We start from the raw sequence: 19,541 nt of genomic DNA, 5'->3' as shown, positions 1-19,541 counted from the left end.
CATTTCATTTCATTTCATTTCATTTGGTAGTTCTGGGATAGCACAGATTCTTGAGAAAGGCAAGAAATAGTGCAGACATAATCATTAGTGTTTCAAATGACCTTCAGTGCTACACCATGACCTTCTCATGTATCTCTTCATTAAATATCTCCCAAAGGGTCCACACACTTCCATGCCCTCTTTGCACACATAACTTCCCTCTTTATTTTAGAAAAGAGTGAGGCTATGTAGCATAAGTGTTCACCCCTAGTCACTCACTTCTTATCAACCTATCTTTGTTTCCATAGATGTACTTATCTCTCTCTATAGGAACAGAGGAAAAAATACCCAATCTTTGTGCTAAGCTAATCTTTCCAGTCATGCTCTTGATCCCAGCCACTGCTGCCGGGTCCCTCATGCCCTCCCTTCTCCACACCCATCAGTATCTTCCATGGCTCCCACTCCATGGGTGCATTTGCAAGGGAAAACAGGTCTTACTTTCACTTGGGGGCCGAGGATAGCAGGCACTTAGATTTAGTCCTACTCTTCTCTTAAGGTAGATTTTTCCTTTTTTTTACAGTCAAACTGCTTGAAAAGATGGATAAACTGAAGTTTAGCAATGAGAGCTAAATTCCAAGAAGTTCCACTTCTGGGTAGAATAACGTGAGAACCATAATCTTAAGTCTTCCAAATGCTTCTGGAGCATGTGGACTTGAATGTTGCATCATCAAAACCTTCCATTCGGCTGAGTTAAAACCTCTCTCTGACAGAAGAGGGCATAAAATGTTGAGTCTCTACCATATCCACAGCTCTGTGTAAGGTGAGAGCCTCAAAAAGGTTTATTTTTAATAAATCTACCACCACAGCTTGGTAAACAGGTAATTCTGAATTTAGTCCACAACTAATTGGATCAGATGTTGCACCAAAACCAGCTACATGAGATGTGTCCTTCCCAATTTGTACTGGATAGGAACCAACTAAAATAATGGATCCTATTGCTCTGAGTGTAAGGCATACGGAGAAAGGATGGTTGGTAGCAGAAATAGAATGGGGCAAAAGCAAGAGTTAAACAGAGTGTATGAAGAAGCCCTAAGTCAGGAGAGGGCAACACAGAGTGAGCATCATGGGGTTCAGAAGACTAAACAGTCATTAAGAGCAGCAGTAGGGAATGGAAAGAAAGAAGCTAGGTCATAGGAATGGAGACCCACCGGATAAGGAAGCACCGGGTGTTTACTTGGAAGGAATGACAAAATCAGCTACTGTTGTGCCCTTAGTGATCTTCCAAGTTTCCATGAGGCTTGGTTGTCTAGCTGCTGACACAATTCCAGGACTTCTTTCTTTCTCTTTGAATCCTTACCACAAATTCCTACCATCTCATGTCATCTGAGGTAGCTTTAAGCATATCTTGGTTTCCTGCAACTGAAAAGGACCTAAGGACAACAAACTTGAGAAACAATTTCTTTATTTTAAAAGAACTTAGGTAAACAGGATTCCAACTTATACTGGTATATTTATGGTTTTAAAAATAACTAAAGCCTTTTAACAATGGAAAAGAAAATAGAAGGATGGAGGGAAAGGGAGTTATTTTTTGTCTCTTCTTGTAACACATTATCTGTGATTTGGGAAACATCTGTGAGAAGGCTCATCTGCAATCTATAATAACGTACAAGAGCTTTCTTCTCTTTCCATATCCACATTTTCAGAATTCAGTCCCTATTAATTACCTCTAGAAATAAGAAGTGAGAAAGGTGGAAAGAGACAGGATGGCTTGGGAGGTAGAATTGATTCTCTGGACCCTTATATCATATAATTGGTGCAGAAAGTTGAATTGTACTTTTTCTTAAGGCTGATTATGTGAAGGATTTCTTAATAAAGAATAAACTTATGGTAGTTTTAAGCACATGGCACCACTTGCATTTTTAATTCTAATAGATATTTTTATAGCATTAAGTACCTTCTTCTAGCTGAAAGAAGAATGTGGCTGTTTAAAGTACACAAAATCATCACAAGAATACCCCACTCTTCTTCCATGGTGAGTGCTCCCTGTATCCAAACCACAGAGCCATGGAAAATAACCTCCCCGACATTCACTCTCCTGGCCACAAGCATCTGTTTAGAGAAGTGTCTAGTTGGTCTGAAAAACACATCCTTGACCAACTCAGTGGAAGCTCAAGTCTATAACATGGGCTAATATACAGATTCTAACATCTGAAATGCTGGTTGAAACTGACTTTTGACAAACCTCGAAAAACCAAGCAATTACACTTCTGGACATTTAATTCTAGATTTACACAAAAACAAAGATTTTGATGCAAGGAAGCTCATCTTAGTATGACTTATACTAAAAAAGAGCTGAAGTTCATTCTGAATGCCTACCAGTGCAGATGAGGTACGAGATGGTACATTTCAAAATATGGAGCACTGAATGCAAATCCCATTTACTGAAATGAACAGATATAAAGGAAAGAATGAATTAGAGACAAGAGGTAATATCATTTGTATGATCATTATGTATGATATGCATGTGTACATGCATGCTCAGTCACTTTAGTCATGTCCAACTCTTTGTGACCCCATGGACTGTAGTCTGCCAGGCTCCTTTTTCCATGAGATTCTCCAGGAAAGAATACTGGAGTGGGTTGCCATGCCCTCCTCCAGAGATCTTCCCAACTCAGGGATTGAACCTGCGTCTCCTGAGGCTCCTGCATTAGAGTCAGATTCCTTATTGCTGAGCTACCAGGGAAACCCCATTTTAAAATAAATGTTACTTACACAGCTATTGCTATATATATTGGTAAAACATTGGGAAGGTATACAAACAGACTACAGTGATTACTTTATGAAGAAAGTATAGAGTTGGTGTGGGCAGAGAAGAAATAAAGTGGCTAGTGAGGTATGACTCTGAAGGTCTATTATACATACTTCCAATAGTTAGGATATTGTGATGAGAGTTTATCCATATACTCCATCATGCATGTGTTTCAATAAAGTTAAGGAACAGAATGTCTTCTATGTACTGCACACATACTTGATTGGTGGGTCAGCATAGAAAACTGGAGGAATCACTGGATTCCAAATTAAAATCAACAGGATCACTTTATAACCAGGGGTTTGGGGCAATTTATTCAACCTTATGTGTAATAAGAGAACAATAGTCTCTGGCCAGGTAAACTCACAGACTTGACGTCAGGACAGGATGAGATACGAAGACAAAGTCACACTACAAGTGCTCTATAAATCACAATTACTGCTCATAGTGTTTGTATTACTTGACCTCTCAAATTTCCCTGGAGAGAAATTGACCACATTGTGATACTAGATAATTTATTTTAAACTCCTTTGCTTGAATCACATCATTTTATCTCTCCTGTCTCCTTTCACTAAGGTCTGAAATGAAAACAAACATCAAATGAGGCTGTAGGATTTTATTTTATCTGTCACATACTGCTGTCATTAAACACACTTGAGATGAGTGGGTTTGGTTCACATAAAACTGCTTCTTTCCCAAGCTCAACAAACACAAAGTGGGGAGAAAAGGAAGCTTGCACTTGAATCGTGCTCAGAAGCGCCACACGCTATACTTCAAGGAGATCCAGCTGGCAGGCTGACACCGTAATAAGTTCTTTTAATTGTCAGGTCAGGCAGATTACAGATCCAGGCTGTCAATTCTTTCACTGCAGTTTTATTTTGTTATTGGTAGCTCATTAAATTTTTTTTTTCCTCCTGTGATTCAATATAAGAAAAACCACCTACCTTCTTTCCTTCCCTCCTAGGAATTTAGGCAGCAGCAATCCAGTACAAGCATATCCTACTGAGTACCAACTATGGTTGAACCATGCTCGGTGCTGGAAATTCAAGAAAGAATATATACAAAATTTTGTCCCACAGGATATTACCATTAAAAGGGAAGATAAACTCTTAGAATCCCAAATGACAATCATGTGACTCAGAGATGCTGGTAAACCTGACTTTCTCCATCATTTTAAAGGAGTTACTTCTTTAATGTACACATCTACTTAATGTTGGCAGTTTATCTGTTTCCTGAAGTAAAAAGAGCCACAGTTAGGAGAACCTGAAAAGAGTTGTGTGTGTGTGTGTGTGTGTGTTTGAGAGAGAGAGAGAGAGAGGGAGAGAGCATGCCTGCAGTACACTCTGTGGAGATCCCCCAAACTCACGCCAAACTGCCATTCCTTACAACCTTATCCCTAACTGCTCACCTCCATATATAATAGATCCTCAGTGATGCCCCATTCTCAATAGAACCTGCACTTTCAAACCGTCCCATCATTACTCAAAATTTCCTCTTCTGGATGTCTCCCTCCTCCAAACTTCTATTACACTTTAATTATATTTCACCTAGTCTGTACTCAATTAATAGCCATACAGCCTCTTAATTTTACATGCAGCAAGCATTTCCTTGGAAAATGCAAACAATGAAGGGTAGCATTCCAATAAATTAGGAAGCAGAAAGCTGGCTGAATTTACCAATCCTTAGAGTTGAAAAGAACCTTAGAAAAGATCTAGTTCATGCCTTATAAAAAATAAACAAGATGTTCAGATAAGTGAAGTAATTTTTCAAAGTCAAATAACTTATGGGAGAGGAGGGTTTAGAATCTGCCTTTCTGACTTTTAGCACAGTGCTCTTTCCATAGCATATTGTTTCTTTACATTTTTGAGTAATGACAGGGATGTGTACTGACAAGCCCAGTGGGTTATTAAGTATGAGACAGCATTCCACTAAAGAGATTGGAGGAAAGTCAAGAGTACTTATTAAAACAAGCGTGCTTTCTTTTACAGCACCGCCTCTCAAGTCAATACCCAAGGCAAGGTACATTCAGCTACTGAGAGCACCCCTCTTGCCCATTACAATGAAGAAATAATGCTTTACTAAGAATTCTGCAGAAGACAATGGCAACAGTGAATTTCTACACTGAGTAAAATGTCCCTGGAGCTTAACAGAAATTTAGAACTAGGAATCTATTGGAAAAGGAAGGCTATGTAGACCCTATAAGCTTTCAGAAAATAAAAGCTTCAGTTTATACTCATGTAAGAAAAAACATTTTTGCTCAGGGACTAATAAGCACACAGGCTTCTCTGGTAGCTCAGCTGGTAAAGAGTCCACCTGCAATGCAGGAGACCCTAGTTCGATTCCTGGGTTGGGAAGATAACCTGGAGAAAGGATAGGCTACCCACTCCCGTATTCTTGGGCTTCCCTGGTGGCTCAGACAGTAAAGAATCCACCTGCAGTGCGGGAGACCTGGGTTCGATCTCTGGGTTGGGAAGAGCCCCTGGAGGAGAGCATGGCACCCCACTCTAGTATTCTTGCCTGGAGAATTCCATGGACAGAGGAGCCTGGTGGGCTACAGCCCACAGAGTTGTAAAGAGTCAGACACAAGTGAGCGACTAAGCACAATGCACAGCATAATAAGCACAAAGACATCCTAACCCAGGTTGGCAGTTACATTTACATTCAGAATAAAGGGCAGGACACTGGTCTGGGAGAAGAAGGGTGCTGCCTGAAATCTAGGCTATGCAGCACTTCTATAGGACTCCTGTGTAAATCATTTTGTCTGTTCCCTCATATCTAAAACATGGATAAGGATTACCATTTTCAAGAGTTACTGTGAGACTTCAAAAAAAAAATTACTTTATACGCTCTAGGATATCAGAAGAAAGCACTGAATTTATCATTATCAGGAAGGAAGACTAGCCCTTGAAGGGCCCATAGACCAGCCAGACTGAGAAATGCTATGGAGTGACTATTCCAGGCCTAACAGAGGGTACATATAAACTTTGAATCCTAGGAAAGAATGGGAACACAGGAGAGGATGGCCCTCAATACTTCACTACCGAATAAACACAAGCATAAAGAACCTATGTATGCAGTTCTGGGGAGACCTTAAGGAATAGGTTGTTGTTGTTTAGTCGCTCAGTTGTGTCCAACGCTTTAGTAACCCCATGGACGGTAGTCTGCCAGGCTCCTCTGTCCATGAGGTTTCCCAGGCAAGAATACTGGAGTGGGTTGCCATTTCCTACTCCAGGGATCTTTCCGACCAAGGGATCAAACCTGTGTCTACTGCATTGGCAGGCAGGTTCTTTACCCCTGAGTCACCGGGGAAGTCCAAGGGGATAGGAGTTATTTAAATATGTAGAAAGAAATGAGTTGGCAGAAGTCAAAGAGTTGGTGAACCTGAGAGTGAGGACTGGAGTCCAGGTCTGGTGGATCCCACATTATATTATGGAGACTTTGAAATAACAGAAGCCTACAAGACACACGGAAACTGACATGCCAGTGCTGCAGAGATTGCTGGGTAGTGATCTGTGCTGTGCTTCACTTAATTGCTCAGAAGTGTCTGACTCTAGTGGTCCCATGGACTGTAGACCACCTAGTTCCTCTATCCATAGGATTCTCCAGACAGTAACACTGGAATGAGTTGCCATTTCCTACTCCAGGGGATCTTCTCAACCCAGGGATCGAAACCACATCTCTCGCATCTCCTGCATTAGAAGGCAGATACTTTACTACTAGCACCACCTCTGAGGCTTCACTAAATTGGATGGAATCCTGAGTGGTGGTTGCATGCCATATTTCCTATCTTATCAAAGCAATGGAAGACCCCTTGCAAATGGCACAGCAGAGAGAACAATCAGGTGAAGATACAAAGACCACTGGTCACCTGGCGGCGGGGAGGCAAAGCTGCACATACTATGGGTTATGGGATGCATGCTTTGCATGTGTTCTTTCTCATAATTCTGGCCACGTCAAAAAGTAAATGTAAGCATTACTCTCTTATCGATGAGCACATTCAGATCTAGAGAAGTTCAATACTCTACCAGCACCCACAGAGTTGCTGAGTGGCAGAACAAGAATCCAGGTTCCAGATACCAGAGTGAGATCAGGAGCTCTTTGTGCTTCGCCAGATGGACGACCCCAGCCCCGCCCCAGGCCAGCAGGCAGAAGATTCTGAGATGCTGGAAGGAGGAGGCAGGAGGGCTGCTGTGTTGACAACCGGCATTCAAAAGAGAAAGTGGTTTAGGGAACAGTGTCACATTCATATTTTCTGAAGTGAGTTTATGTGAGGTAGTGTTTTTATTTTCTCTGATGAGAAACTGGGTGATTCTGGGTACCTTTTTCAAAGGGAAAATATTTCTCTTTTTGGCATGGCTGCAATAGAAGATTAATAAAATATGCAAAACTATAAATATAACTAGCATGAGTCAGGAGCCAGCATGACTTGGACAGAGGGGCTGGCAAGAAGCTTTGTTTTCCAGATTTGAGTGAAATAGTTGATTCTCTGAACATGGACATTCAGGAATGAAAACAACGCATGCTCACTGGTTTTCCTTACTAGAGACAGTACTATATATGTCAACTTCAGGCTTCCTATAACTGAAGCTCTTAATATACTATCATCCTTAACTCATAAAAATCAAATTGATTACTCCCTTATAATGTTCTAAGCCTTTTTCACTTTGTGCATATTTCACTTATCATTTTACACTCTACAGAGATCCTGAATTGGTTACATTACATATACATCTGATAGAATATTTCGGACTCAATTTTCACCATCATTGAACAGCTCTGTGCAATTCATATTTTTTAAAAATGTGTGAATAATCAAGTACTTGTGATCATGACAGTGAGCCAATTAAGAGCTGAAGGTTGGGCCATATGTCATCAGAGGAATTATTCCTCAATCCCAAACCTAGAATTCCAGGCTGGAGGAAGCACTGGAAATTAACTACTTCATCTCCCTTATGTGACATCTGGGGAGACTAAGGCCCAAAAGGAGCAGAGACACGTTAAGATCACAGAACCAGACAAGGGAGCAGCAGAATATACACTGGAAATCAGATAGTTTGTTTCCTAGTCTCTATGGAGATTTGTGTTTCCCATTGGAGACAAAACGTCAAGCTCTTTGTTGAAACAATAACTCTTCTTTTTCCCCATGAATTCAGAGTAGAACAAAGGCATTGCTACACTGAAAAAAGCAGAGTCTTATGCCCATCCCTAGACAGAAAGTTAAGCAGACTTCATCAGTGTGGTCCATTGTCCTTTAAATTCATCACACGCATTTCTGACCTTTGGGGAACCTGTGGTTTTACTTTGTTTGTATTTAGAATGGCACGGGGGAGGTAAAAATGGCAAAAATAACTATGGCTTGGCAGTCCTAGAAACTCTATTTGCTGAGTTGTTTTAAAATGCGTTGAAGGTTCGGGACTTCCCTGGTGGCCGAGCAGTTAAGAATGCACCTTTCAATGCTAGGGGTGCAGGACAAATCCCAGGTCGGGGAGCTAGGATCCCATATGCCTTGAGGCCAAAAATCTAAAATATAAAACAGAAGCACTGTAACAAATTAAGTGAAGGCTTTAAAAATGGTTCATATCAAAAAATCTTAAAAAAAAGTCTATTAAAAAGAAAGTGTTGAAGGTTTTATTCCACCCCTCTTCCCACCCTTTGTCTTTATTGGTTCAGCAAACATCCACTGACAGCCTAACTCATACCAAGAATTTTTGTTAAATTTACTCTTAATTTTACTTTTGTTTCATTTCATTCCTGGGTCATTTACTGTGTGACAGATACTGTGCCAGGTGTTTATCTCACTCAATACTCCCAATAACACTATGGGGTGGATAATATCACTTCCTCCCTTTAAAAAAAGGCATAGAGGAAGGTCAAATAAGTTTTCCATCCTTAAACAACTAGTAAATATGGAATGAGGCTTGGACTCCAAGCAGTATAATTCCAGAGTCCTTGTATTTAACAGTTATTTAGTGTGGGTTCCGCCTGGACAAAGAAAAAGTAAAACACGTATGAACCAATGACTCAGAAGAATGGTGAAAATTGTTTGTCTTAAGGTAACATCCACCAAAGATTTAAATCCAGTAGTCCATGTTTTAATTCTCATGGCATTTAATCTAACAGTGCAGAAAAATTGCTCATTCACTCACTCATTCCTGAAGCACTGTTTCATTACATTTTTAGATGGTTCTATCTCTAGATTCTCTTCCAACCTCAATATCCTTGTTCATGACATCTCTAATGGTTCCTCTATGTCTCCAAGAAACATCAAAATCTTGGCCCCAGAGCTTAATCTATCATTTTAGATAGTGTCACTCAGTATCACGATTTTCAATTTATATCTACTGATACAAATCTGTATCTATCTTCCTAAATCTATATCAAGTCAACACTTTGCCCTTGAACCCCAGGCTCAAATATATAACTGTCTACTCAACCGTTACTTCTAAGGCTAACAGTTGGCTCAAATTTAGCATATTGAAAATCAAATTCCTGAACACCTTTTCTTCTCAAAGAAACAAAAATCAAAACACACTACTAATTATCTTACTGTCCTCCTGACATCTCACTAAATGGAATATTCACCCTTCTCACTGCCCAGGCTAAAAACCTAGCAGTCATTCTTGACTCTTCTTTTGCTCTCATACTCTAGATCACATCTGTGCAATAAACTTGTGGATGATACCATCAAAATATATCCAGAACCTCACTATTTGTTAGCATCTGCCCCTTACCTACCAACCATCATTTCTAGCCCACATTCTCTTCTCCACAAAGGGGCCAGAGTGATGCTTAATGTAAGTCTAATCACATGACTCCAAATGTTCCCCATCTCACTCGGAGTAAGTCATCAGAGCAGCCTACACGACCCTATGCAACAGTCCCTGTCTCCTCCCTGCCCTTATCCTTTCTCATTCCCCTTAGGATCACTCAGCTCCAGCTTCTTTTGGCTCCTCTGCTGCTGCTGCTGCTGCTAAGTCGCTTCAGTTGTGTCCAACTCTGTGCGACCCCATAGACGGCAGCCCACCGGGCTTCCCCGTTCCTGGGATTCTCCAGGCAAGAATACTGGAGTGGGCTGCCATTTCCTTCTCCAATGCATGAAAGTGAAAAGTGAAAGTGAAGCCGCTCAGTCGTGTCCGACCCCTACCGCCTCTACTCTTTCTCAAACCAGACATCTGCCAGCTAGGCTCCTTCCCCAGTGCTTTTCTGTCTGGAACATGCTTCCTTCTGTCCCAGATACTTCCATGCCTCGCTCCCTCACCTACCTCCCTTCTCTGAGCCTCTCCAACTGCCTTACATAAAACAACCAAGACAGGAGACATGAGCTTGATCCCTGGGTTGGGAAGATGCCCTGGAGAAGAATATGGCAATCCACTCCATTATTCTTGCCTGGGAAATCCCATGGACAGAGGAGCCTGGCGGACTACAGTCCAGGGGCTCACAAAAGAGTCGGACATGACTAAACGACTAAATAACAACAAACCAAGGCACTTTCTCTCCCCTTTTAGTCTTGCTTTATTTTTCTCTACGTAGCACTTAACTCCATTAGACTTAAATGTTTATTTGCTTATATACTTATGGTACCTCTCCCCAGAGGAAAATGCACTGTTTGAGGAAATACACTTTGTTTTATTCATAGCTGTGCCTTCACTCTCTCAAAGAGACTTGCCACCCAACAAGTGTTCAATACATCTTTCAAACAATCATGAATAAATGGCTCCTCTTGTTACTCTTATAGGAATTCTAGAAATGAGACTCAATGTGAAGAATCCAATAGTGTAAAAAGGAAGGCAGCAGTGTAAGCACTTCTAAAAGTGGCTTGTTGATTTAGAATCAAAGTAACATATTATATGTCATCATAGATTTGGACTGTGAGTCATAGACTATTAAACTTGGGAGGCAGCTGTGCTGGACTAGAAAGAAAGTTAACTAGGAGTCAGGTGATGATGGCTCCAGTGTTGGCAGTGCCACTGACCTACCGCATAACCCCAGACAAACAGGTTTAGGCCCATGGGCTCTCCTCGTTCATCCAAATAAAGAACAATTCACCTCAAATCTCTAAGGTTTTGTAGCTTGATATGAAATTCAACTAGTACTTGTTCAAAAGATACTCTTTCAGAATTCATGTACAGAAGATCGTTCACTGTTGTCAACTCTACTTGTAAGTTAAGAAAGAAGTCACATCTGAAATTGCATTCCTTTTCTGAAAAAAAAAAAGTGTTACATAATTAACATCAAAAGCAGGAGATAGAGGCTTCTTCCTCTCCATGCATCACTGTGGATGTTGGATACCATCAACTACAGCATAGAAGGAACAAGTGTTCAGGATGCTAAATTCGTCCAGAAACATACACACACACGTACACATATATGCACACATGCGAAATTCACACATGGAAAATAACTTTCAATTTTCCTTCAAATATGCTCATTTCCCATTCTTGATATGAAGTCTCATATAAGCATAAATAATAGAGATGACCTTTAAAAATACAACCCACTATTCCCCAGCCTGCAATTACACAAAGATCAAAGCCAGTTTACTCCACTGCATTAACATTTCTGTGATCAGATATAATGTGGGCACCCTGATTCTCTGTGTCAAGGGATTGTCTCACAAGTGACTCGCAAGGTAGAAGCTCAGGCATTGAACCCGGCTCTGACACTGTCTCCTTTGAGGCTGATTCCACCTTGGTGGTGTCACAAGCCAACGTACTCTTTAGCTGCTTTCCTCCGCAACACAACAGGGTAATTGCACCTGACTGAACAATAAATCTCAATTTCCCTGTTACATCAGTTGAATCTCTCAATTTCCTAGGATCCTTCTATTCACCAACTCCCCCTCAGCATTACACAGCGTTCCTGAATAAGTACACAAGTTAAATACCCGCTTCTACATTAAAGTCACAGGGAAGCCATGGCAGTTCTTTAATTTGACTTCCTAGATCTGTTCCCTGGGGACACAAGAGAAAGCTGGGTGTTGTTCATGGACTGAATATATGAAGAGGCCATCCTTCCCTTCACTCAGGCTGTCAGTTCCAGGAAGCATGAGTTCAGTGTACCAAGGAACAGGCATCTCTTTGTCCTCCCGAATACCTGTGCTGCTACCACCTTCCACTTTCCAAAATCTGAGACATCTTTGCCCAGTGAAAGGCATCATGAACTTTTCACCCAAAAAAGTCATAGACCATGAATGGCATTCCTTTGTGCTCCAGAAAAATTAAGTAGAGGAAGAGGGCAGAAAAGAATATGGTAAAAAGAAATGGGGGACACAACATTATGCCAACGACATGAAATATGCCCCAGGACATTAAGTCAGAAACTAGACTTAATTTTCCCATAGAAATAAAAGCAAAGGATTGTTGGATAGCATCAAGCTACTTGCTGCAATAGTTTAACTTCATTATAAATCAAATGCCTTCATGCTAAAAGCATTGTCTAGCTCCTTGTTGCCATCAGGATGCTTTGGAACTCTACATAAAGCACAGAACACACCTCATGATATGTCTACTTCAGCTCTTCTCAGTTACATCCTCCCTTTCTATACATTATTAACAATCTAAAATTATTTACATCTCCATAAAAAGACAGAGGTTTATAGAATCATGGTTTCCCTGAAGATGTCCACATTGTGATTCCTGGCACCTCTGAAAGCATTATTTAGGCAAAAGAGACTTTGCTCATATGATTAAGATTAAAGATCCTGAAATGGAGAGGTTATCCTGGATTACCCAGGTCAGTTCATTTCAGTCGCTCAGTCGTGTCTGACTCTTTGTGACCCCATGAACTGCATGCAGCACGCCAGACCTCCCTGTCCATCACCAACTCCCAGAGTCTATCCAAACCCATATCCATTGAGTTGGTGATGCCATCTAACCATCTCATCCTCTGTCGTCCCCTTCTCCTCCTGCCCTCAATCTTGATCAGCATCAGGGTCTTTTCAAATGAGTCAGCTCTTCACATCAGGTGGTGAAAGTACTGGAATTTCAGCTTCAGCATAAATCCTTCCAATGAACAGCCAGGACTGATCTCCTTTAGGATGGACTTGTTGGATCTCCTTGCAGTCCAAGGGACTCTCAAGAGGCTTCTCCAACACCACAGTTCAAAAGCATCAATTCTTTGGTGCTCAGCTTTCTTTATAGTCCAACTCTCACATCCATACATGACCACTGGAAAAACTATAGCCTTGACTAGATGGACCTTTGTTGGCAAAGTAATGTCTCTGCTTTTTAATATGCTATCTAGGTTGGTCATAATTTTCCTTCCAAGGAGTAAGCGTCTTTTAATTTCATGGCTGCAATCACCATCTGCAGTGATTTTGGAGCCCAGAAAAAGAAAGTCAGCCACTGTTTCCACTGTTTCCCCATCTATCTGCCATGAAGTGATGGGACCGGATGCCATGATCTTCGTTTTCTGAATGTTGAGCATTAAGCCAACTTTTTCACTCTCCTCTTTCACTTTCATCAAGAAGCTCTTTAGTTCTTCTTCACTTTCTGCCATAAGGGTGGTATCATCTGCATATCTGAGGTTATTGGTATTTCTCCCAGCAATCTTGATTCCAGCTTGTGCTTCATCCAGCCCAGTGTTTCTCATGATGTACTCTGCATATAAGTTAAATAAGCAGGGTGACAATATACAGCCTTGATGTACTCCTTTTCCTATTTGGAACCAGTCTGTTGTTCCATGTCCAGTTTTAACTGCTACTTCCTGATCTGCATACAGGTTTCTCAAGAGGCAGGTCAGGTGGTCTGGTATTCCCATCTCTTTCAGAATTTTCCACAGTTTATTGTGATCCACACAGTCAAAGGCTTTGGCATAGTCAATAAAGCAGAAATAGATGTTTTTCTGGAACTCTCTTGCTTTTTCGATGATCCATCAGATGTTGACAATTTGATCTCTGGTTCCTCTGCCTTTTCTAAACCCAGCTTGAACATCTGGAAGTTCACAGTTCACGTATTGTTGAAGCCTGGCTTGGAGAATTTTGAGCATTACTTTATTATCCAGGTGGCCCTAATCTAATCACAGGACTTCTTAACAGCAGAGAATCCTTCTGAGCTGTAGTCAGAGGGAAACACAACTACAGAACAGTGGTCAAAGTGGAGCAATGTTGCTGGCTTTGAAAGGAACCAGAAATTCCCTTTGAGATAAGTAGCCTAGGTTTATTTGCCTTATTTTTCAAAAAATGTCGCAATGCTAGATTTGCTTTATTTGATTTCTTATTATGCTCTATCTTGAATTATGATGTTGTTCTGCAGTCTCCAAGTCATGTCTGACTCTTTGAGACCCTATGGACTACAGCACTTCACCAGTTACAACACAGGGGGTTTCTTTAATTTAAGAATTGTGGAGGGTGTCAAATGGGGAGAGGGAGTTCTGTTAAGATTCTGATAAAGTAAGATTGCCTCTGAAGTACCTTGGTCACATTAACACCAAAATAACATCCCTTTTCTTTCACCATAGAAATACCTTGTCAATATAACTACATCATCGGAGATCTACATGAAGTTCAGGAAAGCCTCATGATCAAAGTGATGATGTAAATGCAGCAACAGAAGTCACAAATATCACAAATATTATGTTTTGCAAAAGAAGCAATGGAAATTTAGCACCGATGTTTTAATCTACACCCACCTTGAGCCTCCATGTGTTTCATCAACTTCCAAGGTAGGAATGATAAGCTAATGAAAAGACAACTTGACAGGTAATTATAAGTCTTAGTTTTTAAATTCTTGATCTTCTAAATATTAACTCTGTAACCTGAAGTCAGTCATATGACAGTGTTCTTAGTTATAGTAAGTGCAACATACGTGAGGCAGTGCTTTGGAAAAGAATGCCCAACAAGCCTGTGATACTGGTCCTTGCAGGGAGCAGAATTGTTCACACTAGCTAAGAGCTGTGTCTTGGCTTGAGTATCCTTGCAATGAGATAAGAGTGAAGCCAATCCAAGTGTTTGCCAGAATAAACGCGACCACTGACAAGATGTGGCATGGCTTCCCCTCTAGAGGCAAACAACTAGATGACAAGGTCAACAGAAGATGGTATGAGAGGTAAAGGAACTAGACTGGCCATACCTCAAATGCAGATAATTTTTGCATGTTTTCCAACAGAACTCTTTTAGCACCATCTCAATAGATGTTTAATTATATCTCTATGAGGATATAATAAATTGAATTATTTTCCCATTAATGTATCTGCCCAAAATCACCAGAAAGAGACAGAGAAAATGATAAGGACTTCGGTGTTCTGATTTCTAGTCCAGATCTATTCCTACCATAAAAGGCCAGCTCCTTGTCTGGAAAAGTTATTTGATATAAATTTCAATGTGCAAATAATTCTGATTTATTTTTAAAGTCTTTCTTTTAAGAGGTCAAATCTTGTCTCAGTACTATCTCAGAGTTCTATTGTGCTGGAGATAGGAGTAAGGGCTTTGGAACCATGCAGCCCACCTGTAATTACCACTTACACAGTTATGGACTGTGTGAATTTGGGAAACTTATTTAACCATCCTCAGGCCTCAAGATTCTCCTCTGTTCAACTGAGATACTACTAGTTCCACCTCTTCAGTATAAACACAAAACAAGATAATGTACACAAAACATTTAGCAGGGATCCTGGCAAATAATAGGAATTTAGGCAACACAGACTACGACCATTACGTCTTCAGACAGTAAAGATCTCAACTCCACAGAGTGCTCAGAATGAATGGGTGTTTGGTGTACATATCTGTTATATGTATAAGGTGTGTGCATATGTATAAAACTGTAGGGATGTGTGCTGCACATGTGTATGTTTTGTTTATGTACTTATATATGTGCATGTATGTTGCATAAGTGTAGGTGTGCATATGATGCATTTGTATAAATGTGTGAGCATGGGGGTATAAGCGGTATAAGTGAATATGTGTATGCTTCTGTGCATGAGAGGTTGGGGAAGTTATGAAAGTGATAAAGGAAAAACTAGAGAACTCAGAGTCAGGCAGATGGGAAGAAACTAGTTCACAAATAAAAATATAAAGGCCTTGATAGATAACACCTTACATCCTGTGTTTGTTTAAAAAAAAAAAAAAGACGAGTGCTTAGATATCTTATAGCACAATAGTGATACATCTTTAGATTAAGTTTCCAAATCTATCCTCGCATTCTAAGGTCTTCCCTTCTCAGAAGTTGCTGAACAGGGAACCAGCATAGCTGTGTAAGCCTGTGCTCATATTTCCTACCCACGTCAGGAAAGGCTGTGAAGTGGTCATAATTTTTAATGAAGAACCTCATTCCCACAGAGAGAAAAGGAAATGGGTGGTGGTGGAGGCTTTTGTGCTCCTCAGTCTCAAGTAAACTGACTTTATCTGTATTGGGCTTATCAGTCTTTTGTGCATCTCACATGCTGTACTTGGAGATGATGAGATAAAGCACAATGCTACAGCCTTCAGCATTAAGCCAGGCCACTGATCTTAAGCAGAATTGTCTGGTAATCAGGCTCTGAGCTACCAAAGATACATAAACTACACAAAATTACTTTTAAAAACCATTGTTTGCAGGTCTCTGAGCTACCAGTCAAGTCAACATCCTCTAATCTCTTCAGGTGGTGTTTATGGCATCAGAAAAAAAAAAAAAAAAGATTTGGATGGTAGAAACACCACAGTGAGGTCCCATCAATTTATTTCTTGGATTTTCAAAAAATAATATGGAGCTTTAATATGTGAGGAGAGGCAGTGTATTTTAGTACTGCTGTATCACATGTTCCAAGTTTAAAAAAAATGGAATCAATAATGAATAAAACAAAACAAAGACTTCACTTGAACTATCTACCAACATCCAGCTTAAATGGGACACTGTATTGGAACACCTCATAAATATTTTCATAGATTTAAAGCCTCTAGATGCATTAAGTATATTCCAGGAATGATGGTGGTGCCGGTTTTTATCAGAATATTAAGTTTATGGCTTTCTTTTCCTGCCATTCCTGTGGAAGTCTTAGTTTTTTCTCAGTTAGGTCTCACCCCTAGCACCAAGCACCTGTTAGTGACTATTTAGATGGACCCACAGTACTGGGAAGGATTGGGGGCAGGAGGAGAAGGGGACGACAGAGGATGAGATGGCTGGATGGCATCACCAACTCGATGGACATGGGTTTGGGTAGACTCCGGAAGTTGGTGATGGACAGGGAGGCTTGGCATGCTGCGATTCATGGGGTCGCAAAGAGTCGGACACGACTGAGCGACTGAACTGAACTGAACAGTACTGGGGCATCTTAGGACCAGCTGGCCCCTGCAGGCACCACTTCCTAATGGAGGTCATTCTCTATAAACTAACCTGTGAAAGGACTGTGCAGCAGCATTATGAACGGGCACAATTGTCTCCAGTCCAAGACTTTCTGTCCTCCTCTTAAAGACCAAGAGACTTCATCCAGAAGACTCTTCCAAGAATCTATCCAACACTGTAGTGCTAGAGAGAGGAAAGGTGAAATGCACAGCCCTTCACAAAGGGTTCCGCTGTCAACAACATCTATGCCCCTCCTGGGGTCTACCTTCACCTTCTTCCTACTTTTTAGATCCAAATCAAATCTGTCTTGATAGTTTTAGGACAAGAGACACAGTGGCTGGCAGTTTCTATATTCATAACCCTTCTCTTTTCTGCCTTTGCCCTCCCTCGTCTTCACCCCAAGAATTTCCTCACTGATTATCCCCTCATTTGAGGCAGCAATATAAGGCAGGAATCTAATGAAATGTTTGAACCCAGTTTACCAACATATGGACAAAAAGTACATGCATGTGTACTAAGTTGTTTCAGTCGTGTCTGACTCTTTGTGACACTCTGAACTGTAGTTCGCCAGGCTGCTCTGTCCATGGGATTCTCCTGGCAAGAATATTGGAGTGGGTTCCATGCCCTCCTCCAGGAGGGGATCTTCCTGACCGAGGGATTGAATCTGTGTCTCTCAGGTCTCCTGCACTGGTAGTCAGGTTCTTTACCACTCTAACCACCTGGGAAGTCTGGACAAAGAGTGAGTAAACACTTAATTCCTATATGGTGATAACTTATCCAATTCACCAGGTCAAGCTCCCTGTACCCATAAAACAAGACACTTCAAAACATCTACCAAAGGAGGTCAAGAAAGAGAGTAGAGAACATTAGAATTCATCCTTTTGTGATCGGAGGTACAATAAATTATGTGTCTTCCTCAAGGAGTGAAGGACCCATGGAATAATTTCTAATAGAACCTGAGGGGACCTGGAGTTCAAATCCTGTGTTTGTAAACTGAAATGCTAGCATAAGAAAATGGAAGCAGCTTGTTTGCAAAAAAAAGTCTTACAGCAAGTCAGGGTGAAAATTAAGATGAGAATCTGCATGTTCTACCCATGGCACCACACTGCCTTCATCATCTGGTTTTTGTATTTTTTCATGGGCTTGGCTTTGAGCCATATAAACTTACAATAGGATCGGTGGGAGAATGATGTGACTGACCCCAAATGGGCAGTGGATTGGTTCCCTCATTAATCCCACCCTGGGAAGCAAAATGATCATTAGGTCTTTCCTGAGGGCTCCAAGGACATGAAGAATTATCCCAATGCAATGGGACTGGTTTTCATATTAGATATGGAGATGCCTCAGGGCAGCATCTGGAGAAAGAGGATGATGCTCAGCAAAGATCCAAGTCCCAACTTCATGTTTTAACCAGAGCTGTTTTACTTTAGCCATTTTATATACCAAGTTCAAACTTCAGAGTTCATTTGAACAGAGATCACACTATGGAGGACCACTGACTGACCATGGATTAAAGCAGTGAGTTTAGTTTCCTTTTCATGAGAATTAAGGCAAGACATTTCACATTTTTGGACCTCAATTTCATCTTTTATTAGATGGATTAATAACCCACATGTGCTAAGTTGTCAAAAAGCCACTGTATGGTAAATGTGATTTTTGCGCAATGAAGCACTTCCAAATCATGAATGTAACCACATGACACTGCTACAGAGAGGCCCAGCAGTTTTATAAAGAAGGGATATGAGAAAAAAGGCAGACCCTAGCGGTTCTAGTGACTTACGATTGGTGTAATTTTACCCCGATGGGACACAGAACTTTCTAGGCCCCATCCTGACAGTTTTTAGATGAGTCACTGGCAATGAGGTATCTGCACTGAGGACAGACAGACAGAGGGATCACAGAGAAATGTAACACTGTGCATGTTTGTCTGCTGTTGCCTGAGATTCCTGGTCTGAGTCAATACTATGTCTATAAGGCAGACAGGAAGACAGAAGGAAAGAATGCATTTGCAGAAACATTTACCTGCCTTTCTTTCCAAGTTTATGTCATGTCATTTGCCCTACACACCCTCAGTTCCAACCGAGCTAAACTGTTTCCAGTTCCATAGTAAATCTACCTAAGGCATCTCTGGAAAGCCTCCTCTGATTTCTCAAGGAGGGAACCAGAGCACCTTCCTCTACGAATCCATAAAGTGTTGGTCATTACATTTGTCATCTGTCCCTGCCGTCTGTTTACAAATCTGTTTCCTACATTAGAAGGCCTTTGTGGGATGGGGAGCACTAGGAACTGTGGTCCCTTTGATTTTTTAAACTGCAGCATCCTGTATTCAGTAAGGACTTACTATGTGTTGGTTGAAAAAAGAGATGAGAATGATTCGATAAATGAACAAGTTTTTAAAACGGATACAAGCTAATACATAATTAGCTGTAGTTTTCTCAATTTCGGGGTTAGACTTTGGTAAAAATTCCAAGGTAGGAACCAATTCTAATATACGATTT

General features: G+C 40.8%; 1 protein-coding gene and 1 long non-coding RNA gene across 20 annotated transcripts in view; one reads left to right on the top strand and one right to left on the bottom strand.

Moving 5' to 3' along the window:
- Positions 1 to 19,541, bottom strand: part of LPP (LIM domain containing preferred translocation partner in lipoma) — a 728,299-nt gene that overhangs the window by 338,055 nt on the left and 370,703 nt on the right. The gene's annotated exons all lie outside the window — the stretch shown is intronic.
- LOC145524482 (uncharacterized) lies at positions 14 to 13,437 on the top strand. The gene is made up of 2 exons (XR_014067568.1): positions 14 to 5,334; positions 6,113 to 13,437. It is a non-coding gene; the product is annotated as an uncharacterized LOC145524482 (long non-coding RNA).

This window comes from Giraffa tippelskirchi, chromosome 2 (assembly GCF_054371585.1).
Source record: "Giraffa tippelskirchi isolate mGirTip1 chromosome 2, T2T-mGirTip1v1.2.pri, whole genome shotgun sequence".
In the NCBI taxonomy this organism is placed as follows: Eukaryota; Metazoa; Chordata; class Mammalia; order Artiodactyla; family Giraffidae; genus Giraffa; species Giraffa tippelskirchi.
This window is presented reverse-complemented; position numbering and strand designations above follow the sequence as displayed.